The following is a 20,862-nucleotide window of genomic DNA, read 5'->3' as shown; positions in this document are numbered from 1 at the left end:
GTTTGGTGGCTTATGGAAGCCAGCACCAGCATGGGAATTCTACTGTAAACTGATTCATCTGATGACCTTGTCAATTTATAAAGTCACAGATCACCACTAAGTCCTGGTGGCATGTGTGACTGCTCTTTTAGGCTTGGTGTAAAAATGACCACTGTGATAACCAACAATTTTGAAGAAGTTCATAGAAGAGCCATTGTACGTATTTAACTACAGCAGTTTCAGGGCATGAATAACACCATATACACTGAATTTTTACCTGAAATACTGTGATATAGATAAGGATGTCTGATGTGAAAGTTGGAAAATTCAACCAAATTCTAAAACTTGGTAAAAACTCTGAAGAAATATCGGTGAGTTGATAATTCATTGTGGAAGTTGATTTGTTCTTTTGCTCAAATGCAGAAGAGCACATAGATTTAAAACGTGAATTGCCATATTTACACTTCTACTTCTGAATATTGCTTTGCTGTAACTCTCTGTAACATAGCCATAGAACCCCACATAAATATGGGGATATGCTTGGGCCTTCTAAAACATGTTACAAGTATTTTTGACCTTCAGCCAGAGTCATTGAATTTTAATGCCAGAAAATTGCCTTAACTCAGTGCAAACAATTGGCACGATTTCTGAGAAGGTACATGGTCTTAACAGTTATGTTAGAAGATTAAGAAGCTGCAGTTTTCATGGTGATCCGCAGCCCATCTGTTTTTGAAAGATCAAAGAATGAAGTCATACTTCTGGATCTGTGCTAACATCAGTCTACAGGGAAGGCACTGAGGAAAAGGAAAGTGTTCTTTACATATGGCAGAGATGCTGCTGCTTCATTTGTTCAAGTTGGAAAGTTTTCTTTGGTATCTTTGTTTCAGGGAGCTTACAGGCAGCTTAAAAAGATACAAAAACACTGCATGAAATTGCGTGCACTGTTTTGTACCACTATTTACTCTGGAATATGCATGTGCTTACTATGCTAGGTAATTTATGTGACTGCAAAGGCAAGTCTGATTTTTATACAGTAAATGTTAAAATTGCTTGTACAGATTTAGCAATGATGCTGATGTGTAGTTATTTTTTTTTATTACATAACCGTTCATCTATTTTTGGAGCATGTCAATTTAAAAGAGTGTTTTTGTTGTCTTAAGAACAGGTAATATTACTGGCTGGCGTTATTTGGAAGAATGAAATAAGTCATAGTGTTCTAATTCTGGATGCGCTACACTCGTTGATAAAGACAAGTCGTTCTTTTATTTCCATATCTCTAAGATGGACTGTTACTACTGAATTATAGAATCCATCTCCTCTTGCCCTCTGAACGAGGCAGAATTATATATTCCTATATTCTCCTTAACAGATATTTTACAGACTTGCTATGTAAGACTTCCAAGAATGGAGATATCAAATGTTGTACTCCAGTACTTAATCATTTCAGAAAACTCTTTTTTGACATGTGCAATGAATAATTAAATGAACAAGCTTGCTCTATAACCTGGACATCTTTTGCTTCAAGTTAAGTCCATTGATATCTCTTTTGTCTCTTGACTTTAAATAGCTTGAGAGTAACTTATTTTTCTTGACCTCCGGCCCCTCTTACAGATTTACTTTTATTCAACATCTCTATCCATGTGCAGTGCCCAAAGCTTTGAGCATGCAATCCATGCCAAACTTAATGGAAATAGTCCTTAGTATGCTTTCTAAGGTGTACTTTCCATCATACATCTTAATATTATGACTGCTATTGTTTTCCCTGTAACAGTATGACATTACTGAATCATCTTCAGATTATTCAACTGTGATCCTAGTGTATTTGTTTCTAACTGCTGCTTAGACTATCATCCCTCACCTTGTAAGTGTTGCCTAAGTATTGAGCTTTATTCTCATCTTTACAGTAGACTTGTCCACTTTTGTTTTCAGACTCTTTCTGTAGTTTCTAACATCATTTAGTTCATTACTAAGCTGGGCTGGAATACTCACCCATCTACCACTGCAAGTTGTGAAGCCTCAGAAAAATTTTAGTTGTTTGCCTTTGGGGTAACTGTAGATGTTCACATGTGAGTTAGGTGTCTCAGTGTCCTTTCTAGTCAAGTTAGTCAATGGAGTTTTGTGATATTTCACCTCACTTTGTCTTTCTCTTGTCTATCTACATCTGGTCAGTTTAATAGATTTATTTATTGTATTCTTTGTCATTAATTAGTATTAATTCCTTGTAAACATATCAAATGAAATCTGTAGGCCTACTCTACCTTGGAAAAATGATTGGAACAACATAATAAATATCTCTAAGGAAGACATTGCAGCAGTTCTGTAGCTTCTACGGTAGAAACTGGAAGTAGGAGCCTCAATTATACTCCTTTCTCATCTCTTTGTTCACATGGAACAGCTCTGCCTCTCACCTACCTACTCTTTGTTTTTCCTTAGGAAAATATTGTGGAGGAATCTTGCTGTAAAGCAGATAAAAAGCATATTTTTCTTCAAGACTGTTAAAACACAGCATATCCTTTCTCTGCACAGGACTCAATGCATGGGCGAAAAGCAGCCCCAGTTCTGCAGATCTCTTCCCTTTGGTTCCTTGTCAAAGAAGTAGAGTGCTGGTGTTTGCCTGGATTTATAGTGAGGGATAGTTTGTTACTACTGAACTTCATAGTTGTCCTATTGACATATTAACATATGTTAATGAACTATAGTGTTGTGACCATAATCAGTGTTCCACTCTTAAGAAATAGGCCAGAATCCTCCCAAATGTGCACTTTGTCATTTATGCCTGGGGAAGACTTGGAACTCAAAATATTCAGTCTTTGTAATGTGGAAGACAGTGATGGTAACATCAACTCACAAGTGCATCTGTCACAAGGCACCACTGCTTTCTACTTCCAAAATGCAGATATCTATGGTGGGTGTCTTGTAATCTAAATGTTGATGGGAATTGGACTAGATGATCATCTTATAGTTTTTTTTACTATCTAAGTGATTCTATGAGTATTTGCACTAACGTGTGTCACCTTAGGCAATGTTACTGTCAATGGAAAGGAATAGATAATTCTGGGGAATAATTAATCTGACCTGTTTTTGACATTTCTTCTGTGATTCTGTGACATGCTAGAATTGCCTCTGTCTCTCCAGTGACTAAACGAATTTCACCTTTAGTGTCCTGTTAATGGGAGGGTTGATAGCAAGGGCCAAAAGAGGCCACCACTGTCACCAAGATCAGTGTTTCCAGGAGACCTGTACGGTAGCAGTAGTCAGCTGTCACTGAATCTCACTGAGAAAGGGGGGCAGCTCTCAGCTCGTCTTTCAGACACCCTCACTGGTGCCAGCTGCACAAGGAAAGGCTGCAGAGTGCTAGGCAGGATGAGACCGTGCATACAGTTGGCTCTGAAACAGTACAACAAGCAAAAGCATAACTAATTTTTGGTTTTAGGTCTTCAGTATCTTTCCAGTCACTGGGTAAACTGTCTTCTTCAAGGGAAACAATGTCTCAGTATTTTTATCCAATATTGTATTGGCATCTCCTTCTGCCTCTGATGATGTTGATGTTCTCAGATGATAACTCTGTACTAGATTCACTCTAGAAGTGCAAAAATGTATGGCTATTGCGAGGGAGAAAGTCCCCTCTGTGGATTTCTACTTGGCTACAGGAAGTGTTTTTCATCATAGTTTGCAATAAGAGCTACAATCCAGACAATCCTTCTGGTGTCTTTGTTGCCAGGAGAAAAATGATCTATCAAAGCCCATTTAGTGGGAACTTCAGTCAGACACTTACGAGTGCTGATTCTTCGTTATTTTCTCATTATGTGGTTCTTAGGTTTCTAAAGGTCTTGACATACATACTCTACCAATAAGAAAAAATCCCTTCTCATGAGATTTAAGCATGTTACTTTTATCTTTAATGGAGCCACGTTTGAGCTGCTGTCATCACGTTCACTAAGTCATCTGTCAATGAAATCCACATTTTTAGTAGCCATTACCTCAGCTCACGGATAAATAAAGTCCTAGCTTTTATGTCTAATCCTCCATATTATTTTCAGGTGGATAGGGTGACTCTGAGGCAACATCTTAAATGTATTCTAAAGGTGGTTTCAGATTTCTTATGAATCAGTATATCCACTTACCAATAGTTGTTTTTTTTTTTTTTTTTCCAAGACCCAGTTCACTGGTAAGAGGATCAAAATGTTGATCGTCCTTGAATGTTAGGAGACTGTTAATGTATTACTTGAGGTAGACAAAGCTCTTCAGCAAATCTGTGATGCTCTTTGGTCACAAACAACCTTTATTGTACAGGGATGAGTCTTAAAGTACTTAGCTGCAGCCTCAAATGCACTCATTCTGAGTTAGCAGCCTGCATCAGAGCCACCTTTGAGGTGAGAAGATTAGGTCCAACAGCCCTTGTCAAGGCATACACGACTAGAACACAGGGTGCTGCCACAGCTCGTGCTGGCTAAATTCTAGCAGATGAGGGATGCAGAGATACCACACAACTACTGACACTCACGCTTGGGAAGCAGTGCTGATGGTGGTGGCACAGAGGTTTGACACTGAAGAAGGGCACTGTTTCTCCAGTTTTTATCATTACAAAGCTAGCATTTACTGACTTGACTGCTCCCCTAATGAAACACCAGTTAGGAGTTTCGCAGTCACCAGAACTCGAAGAAAGAAGAGCAATTCCTTTCGTTCCTGTAATTCTTTGCATGCTCTTTGGAATAGAGCTCCCACCAGTGCCCTTGTGTTCTGCAGGCAGATGATTCATCCTCTGGACGGAGAGCTGCTGAAGAGCTGGGCGGTGATCTTTTTACATACCTGTGGGAGGAAAAGCAGAGCCAAGCAGGTTATGCACACACCTTGCTGGGGACACATAGCAACGTTACAAACTCTTGAATTCTTGGGCAGGAGAGACATACCCATTTACAGTGGGTTTTGTATACATAGAACATTCTGAAGTATTACAGTTGTAAGTTGAGTTACCTTTTTTGTTGTTCTTTCTACAAAACTCTGTGTGCATTGCATTATTATTCCTAGTGTATTATATAACTATATTACCAGCTATTCTCGTTATTACCATTAATAGCAAAGAACTGCTAATAATAATTAGCAGTTAGTGAGAGTCATGAGATTTTGCATGGGAATTAAAACCTATTAAAAATCAGAAGCAGGATTTGTTTTGTGCACTGCAAAATTTTCTTTATGGAACCCGTTGATCCATAGCATGGTTACATGCCAACCAACAGAAGTCCTTCAGAGTTGTTATTATAAAGTGGTGTCAGCAAACAGTTTATTCTGAAGCCTTGCAAGTTTATATGCATGTGCATCATCTACTGTATATATACACACACACACACATATATATACATATATATATATATATATGTATATATAAATATGGAGTGACAAAGCAAGTAGTTTAATCCATTTTATGGGTCCAGCCTGGAGCTCTGCATACATGAACTTGTGTGTGGTCAACGAGGTTTGCATATTTTTGAACTCTAAGTTGGCCTAATAAAAGATATCAGACTACAGTGCTTGCTTTGTCAACCCTGTTTTCCTGGTTCAACATGACTTGCAAGATTAATTTTCAATTTTTGACATAAAAACCAAGTAAAAAAAAAGTGTTTACATGCTCCAAGGAGTTGATTCCATGTTAATGACCCTGAAGGAGGCTTGTACACAAGGTAAGGATTGTTGCCAATTTGATGGATATTCATGTTACAGAATATGAAAATGTGAAGTTACACCATCTTGAGGACTTTGTTTTTATAAGTAGGATTGGTTAAAAAAAAATGTAAGTAATCAAACTGTGTGTTTGATGGTGGAAATTAGTATGAATGTTTTTGGCAGTGGAACAATGTGATGTGGTTATGCATTTCTGTTTTCGCTGCCTGCTCAATATTGGCCTTTTACAAATACAGATTACCATGTCGATGGAAGGAATTTACAGTCTGGGCCCCGTTGGCCCTCCCTGTGTTACAGCACCTTTTTTGTACTTTACGTTACATATCTTCCCAACTGTATTTTTCTGACAGAAAAAGGAAATGTCTGTGGCCTGAGAACCTGAAAATGTATGAGCGTCACTTTTTAATTGGATGAAATGAGTATTATTTCCCACTTACCTTGATTTCCTGCAGGTAAAAATCTCAGTTCTTTGAAATCAGTAGCAAACTTGCTGCTCACTGTGACAGGATGGATAGTTCACCCATGATTACTTACCAGTTAGTGATATCCCACAGTGGAAACCTAGAAAGAAATACCTTAATAATAATGATGGTAAAGAAAATACATATGTATAAAAAAAGGGATTTAGAACCATCAGATAAAATCCACAATTAAAACCTGACCTGAAGACAAAGGCTGCATTTCTGATATGTTTAATATCATCAGTTTTGGGGCCTCATGGTCCAAATGGTTTGAACAGCAAGACCCGTTTGTGTTTTGTGGGCTGTTACACTGCATCTCTTACTTCATCTTGTGGGCTGCTTGCTCTGACTTCATGGAATTGCAGCTGTATTTGTGGAGTGCTCTTGTCCTTTGGCACTCCCTCCCCTGTACCTTAATAGGCTTTGAATGCACCAACATTTTCTCTGGAAGCAAACTTCAGAATTTGCCTTTAATCCTGATGCAATGCATATTCAGAATTTTTTCTTTTCCCGGAGTTTAGTTCCAGAGGAAGGCATGCTTGCCTGGTGCTCCCACCAGCCAGCTGTGGTTCATAACAGTAATTAACAGTAAGTTACTGCAGCAGAAAGTGGGAGTGGGGCAATGCAGACCAGCAGCTTCAGTTACAAGGTTCTGTTCGTGTCTACAGATTCCGAAGTGCTTAACAAACAGTATTGCAGGCAGGATGGGCAGCTCTGCCCATGAGGAAGTTTTCCTAATGTTTTCTGCTATAAGATTCTGTTCTCGGTTATTCAGTACTTAGCCAGACTCGCATTTGGGTCAAATATATTTATAGGGGATGTCATTCTCCATGATTTTTTTTTTCCTTAATTTTAAGTATTAGCCAAAGTGACTTCACTTCTTAAAAGAAGGCTTGTAAAAACAAAACAAAACATTGTTATTCTACTCAAGCAAAAACAAATAAATAAATAAATAAATCTGACCCCTGAATTTTGAGAGGTTTTAAAGCAAAGAGAGATCTTTGTCTTCCTTTGAATCGGGCATGTCTTTTGCCATCCTCACAAAGCTTTTCAAGTTTGGTCAACTGTTTCAAGAAGTGGAAAAAAACACGGTTACCAAATATTCCATAGAGATTTACTAAGAACTAACAGCTAATATTTCGAGAGATTTCATCTTTTCTGCCTCACAAAGCTCCTTCCCATGCTCAGACTTTCCATACATGGTCCTCACAGGATGGCTGAGCAGTCATCAGCTGGATGCACCAGTATCCAGGCTGGAAGTGACCCCTTCAGTATTGCCCCCAGCCTTTACTTGGAACTTCAGCCTGTCCCTGCTGCCTTTAAAGGAAATCCTAGAATCATAGAGTTGTTTGAGTTGGAAGGGACCCTTAAAGACCATCTGGTCCAACTCCCTGGCAACGAACAAGGATGCCTACAGCTCCATCAGGTGGTTAGAGCCCCATTCAACCTGACCGTGGGTACCTATAGGGCATCCATCACCTCTGTGGGCAACCTGTGCCAGCGCCTCGCCACACTCATTGTAAAACACTTTTCCCTCATATTCAATCTCCTCTTTTTGTTTGAAACTATTTCCCCTTGTCCTGTTACTACAAACCCTGGTAAGATGTCTGTCCTCTTCCTTCTTACAGCCTCCCTTTAGATACTGGAAGGCTGCTTTCAGGTCTCCTGGAGCCTTCTCTTCTCCGGGCTGCACAGCCCCAGCTCTCTCAGCCTGTCCTTGCAGGAGAGGTATTCCATCCTTTGGATCATTTTTGTGGCCCTCCTCTGGATGAGCTACAACAGCTCCATGTCTCTCCTGTGCTGAGAACTCCACATCTGGACCCAGTTCTCCAGGTGAGGTTCATTAGTTTTGTAACAGTGGGTATATGGAGAACACCTCATTAAGGTAACACTGAATTTACAAGGATCAGTTTACAAAAATTAAGAATAAAAGGATGATATAAAAGCAAAATGCAGCCTCATTTTGTTTCCAGCATGTGTTTGCATTCTAACACTTACTTGACGGTCATTTTGGCCATGCATCTAGCATGGATCAGCTTTGGAGATGGACCAGCACCGAGTGGATTGATGGATGGCAACTGCAGAGCTGTAGCTCACATGTAGAGAAGGTGCAAGGCTTTTCCTGAAGGAACTGGGGCATGGTAGAAAAAGAAAACAGTATATTCTAGTTGAGGTAGTTGAATTCTACCCTGGAGAGCTGGACAATATCTCTGCCTCTTCTACCATGCTTCTGTGTGGTAATGGACAAACATTTCTCAAGTGGTTATTAATTGTCAAAAGAGGCTTTCTGCCCGTGTCAGTAGTGTCTGGAGCAATATTATTATGCAGATGTCATCCATCAATCACCACTCTTTGTTCGGTAATGTCATGTATGATGTTCCATTAATAAAGCCTTCATCAAGTCAGTTCAGGTAATTGTTAGCTCCTTATATCTGCTTATCGTCTAATGTTCACCTTATATTTATATTTACGCATTATCCTTGTAAATATTTGCAAATCCTTATTTGGCATTGAGCTAAGCAAAGTATCTTGAAAATCTTTGAAATTCATGGAAATGTTCAGGCAGTGCACGAGATTGTTTTTCAAACCTCATCAGGCTTAATTAGATCCTGCAGTTCATTCATTTGCACTGAAGTCAATTGGAGTTTTACATGTGGAAAGTCTGCGAGATCAAAAATTATGCCCAATGGGCACATAGTTGAAAACGTCAGCTCCGGATGGTAGAGTTTCTGACTTCTCATCGGTTAGACTCTCTTTCTCAATTAGCTTTTCTTGTATTTTTATGTGAGTGGTTTTGAAAGGGTTCCTGGAAAAAAAAAGTTGCTGTGTATTCTGAACATGTTTTCATTTACAGATCAGTGAAATGGATAGACAGATAAATAAATAGATAGGCTTTTCTGAGCTCGTGAAACATGTCACATAACATGAAACACTACTCTTCTAAGTCCATCTTGTCAAGTATGTCAGATGATATTTTTGAGATTAGATTTCTGGAGCGTATTTTCAGCATTCCTTATTGCTGCTCTTGATCTATTCACTCTTGTTTGACAGTCCCTTAATCTGGTCGATATAAACCAAATGAATAGCAGCATTTAAAAATATGGCTTCAGGGACTCCTTAGGAGGTTTCTTTGTAAGTGTACATTTACTAGTTCATCTGTAAATTTCTTTTATGGGGTGTTTAAACCTCAAGAAAACTGAAAAGCATAATATTAATGCCTGGTTTACATCTACTGAAGTCAATGAGAACTTTTTAAATTGACTTTAATGGTAGCCTATGTCGTCTAATTATGAAAGTGGCAAGGATGATATACAAAAAACCACAAAGAGAGTTTTCTGTTTCATCATACCCTATTTTTTTTTCTTTTGCAGATGCATAAGCAAAGTACAACGTGGTTTGTTCGTGGATTAAACAATTCAGCGTTTTGGACCTGATCCTGAATGACATTGCTGCGTGATCAGGAGATCATGGACTGCTCACTGTCTGCGTTGCTCACAGAGGTAGGAAGAGGTAGAGTAGGAAATCCAGCCACATTTTCCAGAGGCTTTTGAAAATGGTGCTTTTGGTTTTGATCTTACATTTACTCTATGGTGTGAGTAATGGAAGAAGTTAATGAAGCTGTTTTCTTCCTAGTTGTGTTTTTTTTTTTAATGTTGTTTCATGAGATAATTTTGACAGGGTTCCTGGAAATCCACATAATATCCACAGTATATATATATGTGTTTTCCCTTAAGGTTCACTGAAGTGTAGTAAAAAGTTTCCATCACGCAATTGTAATCCCAAGGCATCGTTTTTGTATCATACTAGTGAAACTGAGTGAAAGTACACTGCAAGAAAAAAAGGACTCACAGAGTTAAAGCTGTTTTTCTGCTGGCGTAACAAGCACAGCAGTCTGAGCAGGCTTGATCTGGTAAGCAATTTGTAGCAGTAAATAAAGCTAGACAAAAATTCCCACAAACTTTTTGTTAAGTCTTCTTCAGAGGTATTACTCATTTAGTGGCTGAAATGCTGGTCTTGCTTCACATTTTTAATGCTTGTGAAAGTTTTACGTATTTTAGTGGTAACTGGAAATGCTATTGCACTGTAGAGAAGAGCGTGTCAAAACGTTCCCAATGGGAAAGGGCTGGAAAGGGCCACTCGGTGTTCTGAGGTGTGGCACTGAAACCCCAAGGGAGCAGAGGGGGGCAGCCAGGTCTCTGCTGGGCCAGCCTTTGGGATGCTCTGAGCATGGGGGCAATGGGGCATAACATAAATGGGGCATAACACCCCTTTAGGGTGGGTTAAATCTACACCACCATTAGATAGGAATAATTTCCATTTCCCATCCTGCCTCAGCACAGCCAGCTCCCTCCATATGCATTCAGCAGGCTTGCAGCTCTCCAGCTCCCTCCTCCCAGGCTGGTGGAGACTCAGATCTACCTGGTTCTCCTCCCCAAGCCTCCTAGATCGTCAGACTTGTTGCTCCTTTAGGATATCCAGCTCTGAGGCTTCCTCACTCCTGGGCAGGTGCTTTTTTTGAGGTATATCAGTGTTAGATCAGCCAGGAATCTGGCAGCCCTAGGTTTTGTGCTGTCTGGTGATGCATGTGCTTTGGAAGAGAGCCAAGAATTTTATATACCGGCTTTCTAAAAAAAAAAAAATAATAATTTGTCACAAATTGTCCCTCAGAAATAAATTGAACAGACTTGTTGCTGGCTGAATACAAAATCGGTCTGTGTTAAAATTCCTTGGAGAAACATTAGTTAAAACAAGTAGGGATCATTCTGGATAGCTGCTGCAGTTTTCATTCCATGCTTATCTTCTAGATGCAAATAGAAATCTCTATAGTATAATTAGCTGAATAAATAGAACTGGAAATGGCATGTTTTGAGAGATGTATGCTTCCTAGATGCATCCCTGGTGAAAGACATGCAGAAGTAGGGCCTTACTTCTCAAAGTAGGGCCCATGTACGTATAAGTACAGTAGGTCTTCACCAAATTACTTCTCAACTGATCCTGTTTTAGACTTAATTTTGATGAAGATCATGGCCATTAAAGAAAAATCAACATATAAGAAACTTTGGAACAAATACTCACAAGCCTATTGCATTGCCATTAAATAGAAGACTAAACAGAAGCAGAGCTGCAGTTAAAGTTCCTGTTTCTGAAGGTAAAAGGTTTTGATAAGCTACGTGAGTTAATTGTTGAAGTCATCCACACTGAGGAACCAAGGAGCTGAAATGTAAAGGAGGTGTAGAGGTTATTTTTTACTTTATTTTCTTCCCCTCAATTGTAGGAACTATCTAGAACTTGTATCCCAAACAAGGGAAAAAATGGTAAGGGCACCCTGTTTAATTTGATGGGTAATCATCAGTGAAAATATGTCTATAGGTAGTACAAAGACAGAAGAGGAACTGACGAAGAAAGTGACAAGATAGAGAGTGGGATATGTGGGGATGAAGTGTAAACCAATGGAAGGACTCTGAAGAAAAATATTCTTAATCTAGAAAAGACTGAGGGAGAGGGAAAGGTTCCTCTGCAGTGAAGGGGCAAGACGAAATACAATCTGTGCTAAAATGGTGAAGAAATAGGGTGAAGTCAGGATACTGAAGTCAGGGGAGTGGGACAGCTGTTATTCCAGAATTCAGACAAAACAGGTGTATGAAACCACATATTTGAATGTCTTCTAAGTAGGAAAGGAACCATGTGTCAAGAACACTGTTTCCCTGTGTAAGAAGGGAAGAGACGGTCGCTGGGACCAGAGCATATTTGTTAATCTGAGTACAAAGATCAAGAGCTCAAAAGTCTTTAAAACAGATCTTGGAGGAAAAAAAAATGTACTTAGGAAATAGAAAAAAGTATTAAAATAATTAATTTTGGAAAAAATATGAAAATGCTGTGCAAATCTGGAACTTCAATTTGATGGAAAAAAAGACATCTTGTAAATTTAACGTCACTGGATCTCAGTGAGGAATTTGCTGTGCTTCAGCAAAATATTCAATGTTTCTTTCTCCCTGAGAAGAAGGGAGAGAAGTAGCAAGAGAGGAAGTGGGGAGGAGAAGTGAAGCTGCAATTTTTTAACTGAGTTTACCTGCCGCTAGTTTGGGTGAGGTTGTTATGTGTTTTTCTCTTCATGAGCTGATATTATGTACTGCACAGTGTGCAGTGTTTAGCGGTCCTCTGTGGATTCAGACTGCACATGCAGTGTGGATTACCTCTTTTTCACTCTTAACAGAGTTTAAAATATATGATGTTTCCACTGAAAGTATGTTTTTAGATGGAGCGTCAATAACTGTCACTGTGATGTTCAGGGTAAGACTGTAAAATGGCAAGGAACCCAAACGAAAGGAAGTAGAGTAGAAAGAGAAAAATGACAATAAAAAAGAGAAATACAGATAGATGCTATGCTCTGGAGCATTCTTACTTCCTCTGTGCAGAGGCACTGCTGTTCAGGTCAATGTTAGGTAAGGGATGTCCAGTTATGTAGCATTTGTCCTTCTGGGACAAGTTCTTGGCAACCTGGTGACCACTGATGGTAGAAGTTCAGAATGTCCTTGGTGGAGTAAAATGTGAAAATAGTTCCAACGCTAAGGTTATTTCATGCAGTGTGAGTTCAATAGGCAGAGTTAACAGAGCAGGAAAATTTGACCAAATTCAGAGCTCTCATCCTTTTGCAGAGGCTTGTTTGAATTCTGGGCTGTTTCTATAACATGCACGCATTTCGTTTGCTGTGGCAAAGGAAGATTCTAAAATCAGAAGTATGTGTAACCATTGGCTGGACATGATGAATTTTACAAGGAATATGTCTGAAGAAAGTCTATCTCTGAACTATCTGTTGAAGCAAACAGCCTCATGTGTTTCCCATTATCCAGTGAGTTTACAGCAATATACTCCTTTTTTCATGTGCTTTCATTTTCCAAAATAAAGGCAATCTTTGGAAATCCGTCACATAACTATCATCATAAATCATAAAACATAAAATTGTTATTGTCTTTTCACAGATGGGAGAATTGGAGGAGCAGATATTTGAAACTGTCTTCTTATAGCTATACAGGAGGCCAGTGACAAATCCAGGAATCCAAGCCAAGGCTCCTAAGTTGCATTCTAATTCTCTAACCAGCACAGAAGTTTGCCCTCTGGTATTACAGTGAGGTATGCCATAGCAGTATCCATATATTAATAATTTACTTGAGAGGAACACACTTGAATGTGTGTCCAGTTCTGGGGCCTCCAACGCAAGGTCTCTAAATAAGATTTTGCAAATGACCACAAGTTACTGTCCCCAATTTTCTATATTCCATAATTCATATTTCTAGATTTTTCATACTCCAGTCTTAAGGTTTTCTTGAGGCTCCTGGGCACCTCTGCTTTAGCTTTCCTTTACAGGGGACTTTAGGAAGTTAGCGTCTCAGAAAAAGGAAATAAAACTGTGCTTCCTCACTGAGGATGTTCCAAGAATTGGAAATCACTTTTGAAAATATTGCTGTGAATGTGCTGAAAGCATGAAAGGCTCAGGTCTGGCTCCATTATAGCTGGAGCCTTCTCCAGCAGCTCCATACAACAGAGGTGCTGCGGATACGGAAGCCCATTACAGCCCCTAATGCTGCCTGGCATATTGAGGAGCGTTTGTCACAGTTTTGGCAAAGGTACAACTTGCTTTCTATCTCTCCTAGCTGTGTCCTGGTATACCAGTTGAGGGACATGTGCATAATGCTTCTCTTTGAGATGCTAATCTTTTGGAGTGTTAAGCACCAATAATAGCGTTAGCAGCTGGTTTTACTCACGCTGAAAGGTTTGAGGCAGCACAGCAGCTTTTTGCATAAAATGGGAAGGATTTCGTTCAGGCTTTCACCTCAATTTGACGTATCCATGCTGTGGGCTTCCCAAAATAGGGTATGACGCTGAAACACCACTGAAGCATTGCTTTGGTAGCTGGTATCTTAGTGATTTCATAAGAGCAAACATTAAAGCAGATTTGAAAACTATGTTGCTTCTACAACAGATTTCTTATAGTACCTTTACATTTCCAGATCTTTATTATCAACAGTTTACCGGGCACAGGTGATGAGCGCGCTCCCAGAGCATGGTTCGGTTAGCTGCTATTGAACCCACAGACTATCTGTAATTCATCCACGCTTCTCCCACCAGCAGGTGTCATTCTGGAAAAAGGAAAATATTGTGAATCCCAGAACTGGAGAATTTGGCTGTGACAGGAAAAAAAAAAAAAGTTTGCTTTAAAATACAGCTTTTGAAGGATACATTACTCCAAACAAAAACCAAGACAAAGTTGGCTGGTCTGCTTTGAAGCACAGATTGACAGAATATTTTCTCAGAATCTTTGCACTGTGTAACCCTGCCATATAATGAGCAGAGGGCAGAGGATGATTGAAGCAAACCATTGCCTGGTTAATGCTGTCTCCTGCCTTTTGCAGTTGTGTGTGTCACCCTCACCACTGTGAACTCTCCTCCCATGATGACTATCAACTAGTAATAATCATCAGTTTTTGTGATGGGCTTTAGGCTTTAGTTCCCCCAAAGGGCATACACAGTAAGGTGATGAATGGAGATCTCATTTACTTTGATACAAGTAATCTTGTTGAACCAACTGAAATGAGCAAATACTTCAGATTGAGTCTGAAGTGAAGAGTTTCACTTTCTGCTTTATAAATAAAATCTGAGCAGAAAAGAATCACACTGTCATTTTAATAGTTCTGTCATCCCTTAAGTGTTCACTTGACTATTAGATGCGGATTCTTTTAATATAAAGAGCATAATTTTGATTTCTGATAAGCACACTGTGCTGGAATTATGAAGAATGAAGACACCGCTGGCTTATTGCTTGAGGACTCCAGGTCTGCTGAGTCTGGCCTTCTGACTGTTAAAACCAAACTTGCTGTAAAGTCTATGCAGGAGGTGTATTGCCCACCTTGTATGCCACTGGAGGTTTGTTCCAACCTATTACAGCTTTGATGATTGTAAATAGTTGTCTTTCTTTCATCCTAAATTTCACTGAATCACAGAATGGCTTGGGTTGGAAGGGATCTTAAAGTCCACCCAGTTCCAACCCTGTGCCATGGGCAATGTCACCCAGCAGCTCAGGCTGCCCAGAGCCCCATCCAACGTGGCCTTGAGAGCCTTCAGGGATGGGGCACCCACAACTTCTCTGGGCAGCTGTGCCAGTGCCTCACCACCATCATAGTGAAAAATATCTTATCTTAATCTCCCTTCTTTTACTTTAAAGGCATTATCCTTTGTCCTGTTGCTACACTCTCTGATGAAGAGTCCTTCCCTCCCCAGCTTTCCACAGGCTCCCTTTAGGTACTGGAAGGAATTTATCCAGGGGGAAGATGAGAACAATCTCCAAGTCTTGGCTCTGAGGAATGCATTAATATGTGAATTAATTTTATGTTTTCAAAATTTGGAATTATAATGAAGTGGTGGAAAATAATTGTGCTGTAGGCGCCCGTATCTTTTTCAGTAAGTTATTTAAATAAGAATATCACAGTGCTTTTCTTGTGGACAGCATAAAACACTCTGCTGCTGAATAAGAAAAAAGCATATGAACTTAGAACTAACAACTTCACTCTCAAATAGTTCAAAGCAATTGTCATTTTTAGTATTTAACTTTAAAAATGTATCAGTCTTGTAAAATATGAAGTAAAATAGTATCAAAGTGCTGTGAATTTAGCTTATTCCATTATGCATTTCATTTTTGTGGGATCTAGATGATGTGCAGCGATTATTTACAACTGTTTTTTATATGAGGAGGTATGGGATTTAGTCTGCATATCAAAGGAAAATTATATCTTTGTGGTATTATTATCCAAGCTTTTAGCAAAGTGATCGTATTAATTTTTATTTATTTTTTCTTTATTTTATACTTTCTTTTGTTAATTTTGGAAGAGATGCATGTTCCTAAGTGTAGCCCTCCTGTGTCATTCTGGAACCCCTGGGGAATCCCAGCTGGCCTCTCACTGACGGTTCAGTGGTGCAGATCTCCTGTAGGTCCCACATTGTCACTGTCAGCCCACTGCAGATGCTGCAGATACTCTGGGTTGCTCCAGAGGGCATTGGGTACCTTCCTGTAGGCATCTGAACTTCTGCCTTTGATACTGGTGTAGAAAAACACTGTGAGAAAGCAACACACCTTTACAAAGGCTTAACAAAATTAAAGGTGGCACAGCTGTGAAAGTAATTCCACCCAAGGTGTTTTATCCAAGTTTAACAAGGAGTAGAGGCAGGAAAGCGATTCTGTATCTAGCAAGGAGAGGGTTATCATGTTTAACAGGATGCCATCTAAAGTCTGTTTTGAATTAAGGTAGCTGAGCTGAACCCATGTGCGCGTGGGGAGCTGCTGATGCTGTGGGAGTGCCAAGAAGACAGCTGTGAGGTTCAAGGTTTGGGGCACTGAGCACTCCATCTTTCCCTTGCAGATAACACATCTGGGCGTTGGCTGAGAAAATGGGGCTTCCCAGCAAGGTCACCGTGGTCTGAGGTTCAATAGCACTGGGAACCTTGGAAAAGTAAGCATAATTCCTCAGTTCACTAATTTCAGTGAAGAGAGTGGTAACTTCAGGTACCAGGCACTCAGCTACAGAGAATTAGAGAAATACATGCAGTAATTACAAAGCTATGTTAATCAGGTTCATTTTTGATGGTCTGCTGAATAGAAGGGAATTTAAAAACCTTGAATATATTAGTTGGTGTGGTTATATAGGAATTGTACAATGCTGGACTGAGCGTCACTAAAAAGTTCTTCTAGATTATAATGTACAAAAACTATATACTGTGTAAGTGTAAAATCTATAACTCATAATAAAACTGAAGTTTCGGGAGGGAAGCAAACTGTGAGTGGAATTCACTACAGACGTCAACGAAGATCGTATAGGCAGATAAAATTTTCCCATGAACTGTTTTTTATCGGTCATTAGCATTATGATCAACAGGAATTTGGATTATCGTTGCAGAAGTTTAAGAAGTCAAATTGTTACAGAAAAAGGCGTATTGTAGGATGATCCCCGTAGCAATCAGGAAATCGGATTTAATTGCGTAAATATTAATTCTGTAATTTGCAAATGAAGCAGAAAAATGGTTCTTGTTTACTCCTTTTTTTTGTAAACGAGTCTGTATCAATCTTTTCCAGGCTGAACCCCCAGGCACAGCAGCAGTGGTTGCATGACAGGAGAAATGAACACTCTCCTCATGTCACTCATGCCAGGAGTCTGAGCAAGAGGAAGGTGCAGGAAGATACATAGAACTGGGTCTGGTTTGTCTCTTTAGAAGGGAGCAATGGTATTTTGAACATTTTTACCAGATACCAGGGCGTGTGACAGTATTTCACAGATTGGGAATTATGTAACTGAAAGATTGTGAGATGGGAATGTATTACTGGAAGCCATGGAGAGCTGCAACCTGAGCAGCCCCAGTGACCAAGCCCCAAGGATACCTCTTGTTATTGCAGCCACCTCCAGTGACTGCTGGTTTTTATATAAATTATCAGCCCCAGTGAGCTCTCCAAGTCTGAATGGGGGAAGATGGGCCTTTCAGTGATTTCAGTCCAGAGGAAGACTCCTGAATGGTTCTGCATAGTGAAATGTTTGCTTCATGGAGTGAGTTACAGAATTCCTATTTAAAAAACAAAAAAAATATGGTGTAAATTTGCACCTGGGAGGTAGCACATGTTTTGGAAAAGGCAATTCAAAAAATAGTGTGCTGGTATCTAAACTCTGTGATCTGCAATTTAAAGTTTTATAAGTAACACATCTTTATGCTGGGACGTGAAACATATAATCCAAACAATGACTGTAAGTACAGTCCGATGCAAACATTATCTATATCACATGTGTAAATATTAAAGAAATTGTTTTATTCCTCGTGATAACAGAAAACCCTTTAAAAATGAACCCTCCTCCCCCCACATTTTTAAGACCTAATTTGTCTATACTTTTTTGTGTGTGTATTTGCAGTCATGTTACATTTTGCTGTTGTTTGAATACGAGGAGTCCCTGAGTCCTGGTCCCAAATGGCAGTATTTTCACTGCGCTGGCAGCTGTGTGTTTGTGGTCACCCCATGGCAATGTTTGTGAGGAATGTATACAGTGGCAGTGCCTCTTCCAGAGAGCACCGGGAGGAAAATAGCATGTGGCCAACCCGCATGTAATTTGTTCTCCTTAGCAGAGGTCTCACATACGCAGTACTTAAATGGCACTTTTTGTTTCTGGGTAAGATGAAGGTAACAGATAGAAACCATTCAAAAGCCTCTTGAGCTGTTGCTTATGTTCCCTGCAAAGGGCTGAGGAGAACAGCTCTTTGGAGACGTGGCTTTACATTGAACATACGCAGGGCTGTGTCGTTATTAATTCTGCAAATGTGTTTACAATGGTTAGGTAAAATATTTAGTTACTATTTAAATATTTTGATGTATTATAGCTCATACCCAAATTTTAGATGTCTACTGCACTTAACATTTCCAATTTAAATAACCGGTTTCATTAAGGTTTTTAGTGATACAAATTAATAACAAAAGGCAGTTAATGCAGAGTACAGTTATGTGACCAAAATACATGTGGTTTAAATTTAAAGAATTAAATGTTAGCATTTCCCTATAGAGAAAGGTTATTTGGGCAGTGGTGTACTGACATTATCACCACCCACGGAGAAGGGGACCTGTTGATCCTATTGGTTAAGTACAAATTCAGAAACGGAAGAAATGTTGGTCTAGAGGGTTTGCTTGGTGTGAGTGAATCACACAGGAAAAATGCTGATACCTAGAGTAGCTCAGTGACCTTCTTTGATGGTTAGAAAGAGAAATAAGCACACAAGGTTTCTGTCAAAGTCAGAAGGCTTAGGTTGCTTGCTGGATAGAATCAGCCCAGGTTATTAATATAGTGGAAAGTTAAATGATGAGCATGGAAGTATGATAATAAGCACTGTTGTAAATGAGACAGAAATGATTTTCTGTGGCCAGTAAGAACGATAATCCAACACGTTAACCATTGGGCTCGAGGGCTGCTAAGAAAATAAATGTGCAAAGTGGATAAAATAAAGGCTGAAAGTATGTTTAAGTAGGTGTTTCTTCAAAGCTTTCTTCAGGAGGGTGTTTCTGGACACTCTGCCCTACTGCTATTGGCAAGACATGTCTTTTAAAATAAAGGTAAGTGTGCGGCTTTCGTTCTAGCAGTGCTAACTGTAGCTCAGGATTTCTGCGTTTCTTGTAATAATTTTCATGGACTTATCTAGAAACAGATCTATTGAAGGTAACAATTACTAACTTGGCATTATTTAACGTTAGTTAAATCTGACAACTCTGGGACGGCTTCACCTATTATTCCTGGAAGAAACTGCAAAATCGGGTGGTTTGAGGGAGTTTTGTTGTAGATGTGGGACCGCACAGAGAAAGCAGCTCTCAGCATCAGTACATGTAAGGAAAGCTTGGCTCTGACCCTCAGGCTGACAGCTTGAAAATGGTCTGGGCTGAAATGCAGGCTCCAGTGCTCGGCACTTCAGCTTTTGAACATTTCTGTGTGAGACCTAATTTCAGTCTGAAAAGTCAAAATACCGTGGTTTGCAATCAGTTTTGCTTTGTTTGAACCTAAAACTCAAAGCAAAACTCTTGGTGTGTAGAAGTGTACAAAGCAAAACGTAAGAAAGTGAACCCAAGAGCTCTACAGACTGAACAAGCTAGTTTCACTTAGGTCTCGAAATTATCCCCATCTTGCAAGTTCACTTTTCAATTGCACATGTGGTAGATGTCAAAATTGAGTTGGTTTCACTATGGGTAGTGCAGCTCTAAAGCGTCATACCATCAGCAAGGTCTCAGCGCTTGCTCTCAGTCTCAGTTGGTACTTTGGATGTCTGTCAAGAGATGAAAGTTTCTCTGTCTCAGCCTGGTTACATTTAACTTTTGTTCATCTCTAATGATGCATATGACAATGATCCATACGTTTTCATATCCAGCTCTGAACTCATTTCCTAAATCTCTGATGATGCTCTCAATGGCACCTGGTTCTGAAGTGGCAGGAGCCACTCACTGCACATCTGGAAGGTCATCCTTGAAATCATGTGTGTTCAGTTCGAGGCCTGATGTTGCAGAGAAGCTGAACATCTGCTGTTCTTACTTGCTAGCCCACGAACTGCAGGTGCTCATGCCACTGCAAACATCAGACGCCTACTCCCCAGGCACTCTTATTATTCAAAATGATGCAACCAGCAGCCCTCTGCTTTGCTTTAGCTTTTGATAAAATCATACTGCAGTTGGCTACAAACAAACTTACGAGCTTTGCCTTTACAGTGTCACTTCTAGCAGAGCATTGCTGAGTGCTTGGGAGTTCAGACTAGTCAGGATTCCTCCCTTCATGGAATCACAGAATCATAGAATCATTAAGGTTGGAAAATATCTCTGAGACCATCTAGTCCAACCGCCAACCCATCCCCACCATGCTCACTAACCATGTCCCTCAGTGCTACATCTACACAGTTCTTTAACACCTCCAGGGATGCTGCCTTCCTGGGCAGCTTCTGTTCCAATGCTTTAGCACTCTTTCTGGGAAGAAGTTTTTCCTAATATCCGACCTGAACCTCCCCTGGTGCAGCTTGAGGCCATTCCCTCTCATCCTGTTGCCATTGTCTGAGAGAAGAGGCTGACCCCCACCTTGCCATGGCCTCCTGTCAGGGCGTTGAAGAAAGCAATAAGGTCTCCCCCAAGCATCCTCTTCTCTAGACTAAACAATCCCAGTTGTGTCATCCACTCCCCATAAGATCTGTG

The 20,862-nt window shown here is 39.9% G+C and overlaps 1 long non-coding RNA gene across 1 annotated transcript; it reads left to right on the top strand.

Annotated features, from left to right (window-relative positions):
• Positions 1-15,359: 15,359 nt before the first annotated feature.
• Positions 15,360-19,655, top strand: LOC136053236 (uncharacterized). Its single transcript, XR_010622615.1, has 3 exons — positions 15,360-15,553; positions 16,532-16,621; positions 17,242-19,655. It is a non-coding gene; the product is annotated as an uncharacterized LOC136053236 (long non-coding RNA).
• Positions 19,656-20,862: the final 1,207 nt, after the last annotated feature.

Source organism: Cyrtonyx montezumae, unplaced genomic scaffold (assembly GCF_038088225.1).
Source record: "Cyrtonyx montezumae isolate F1298 unplaced genomic scaffold, pur_monq_1.0 scaffold_3, whole genome shotgun sequence".
Lineage (NCBI taxonomy): Eukaryota > Metazoa > Chordata > Aves > Galliformes > Odontophoridae > Cyrtonyx > Cyrtonyx montezumae.
The sequence above is the reverse complement of the archived record's forward strand: the minus strand, read 5'-3'. Positions and strand labels throughout refer to the sequence as shown.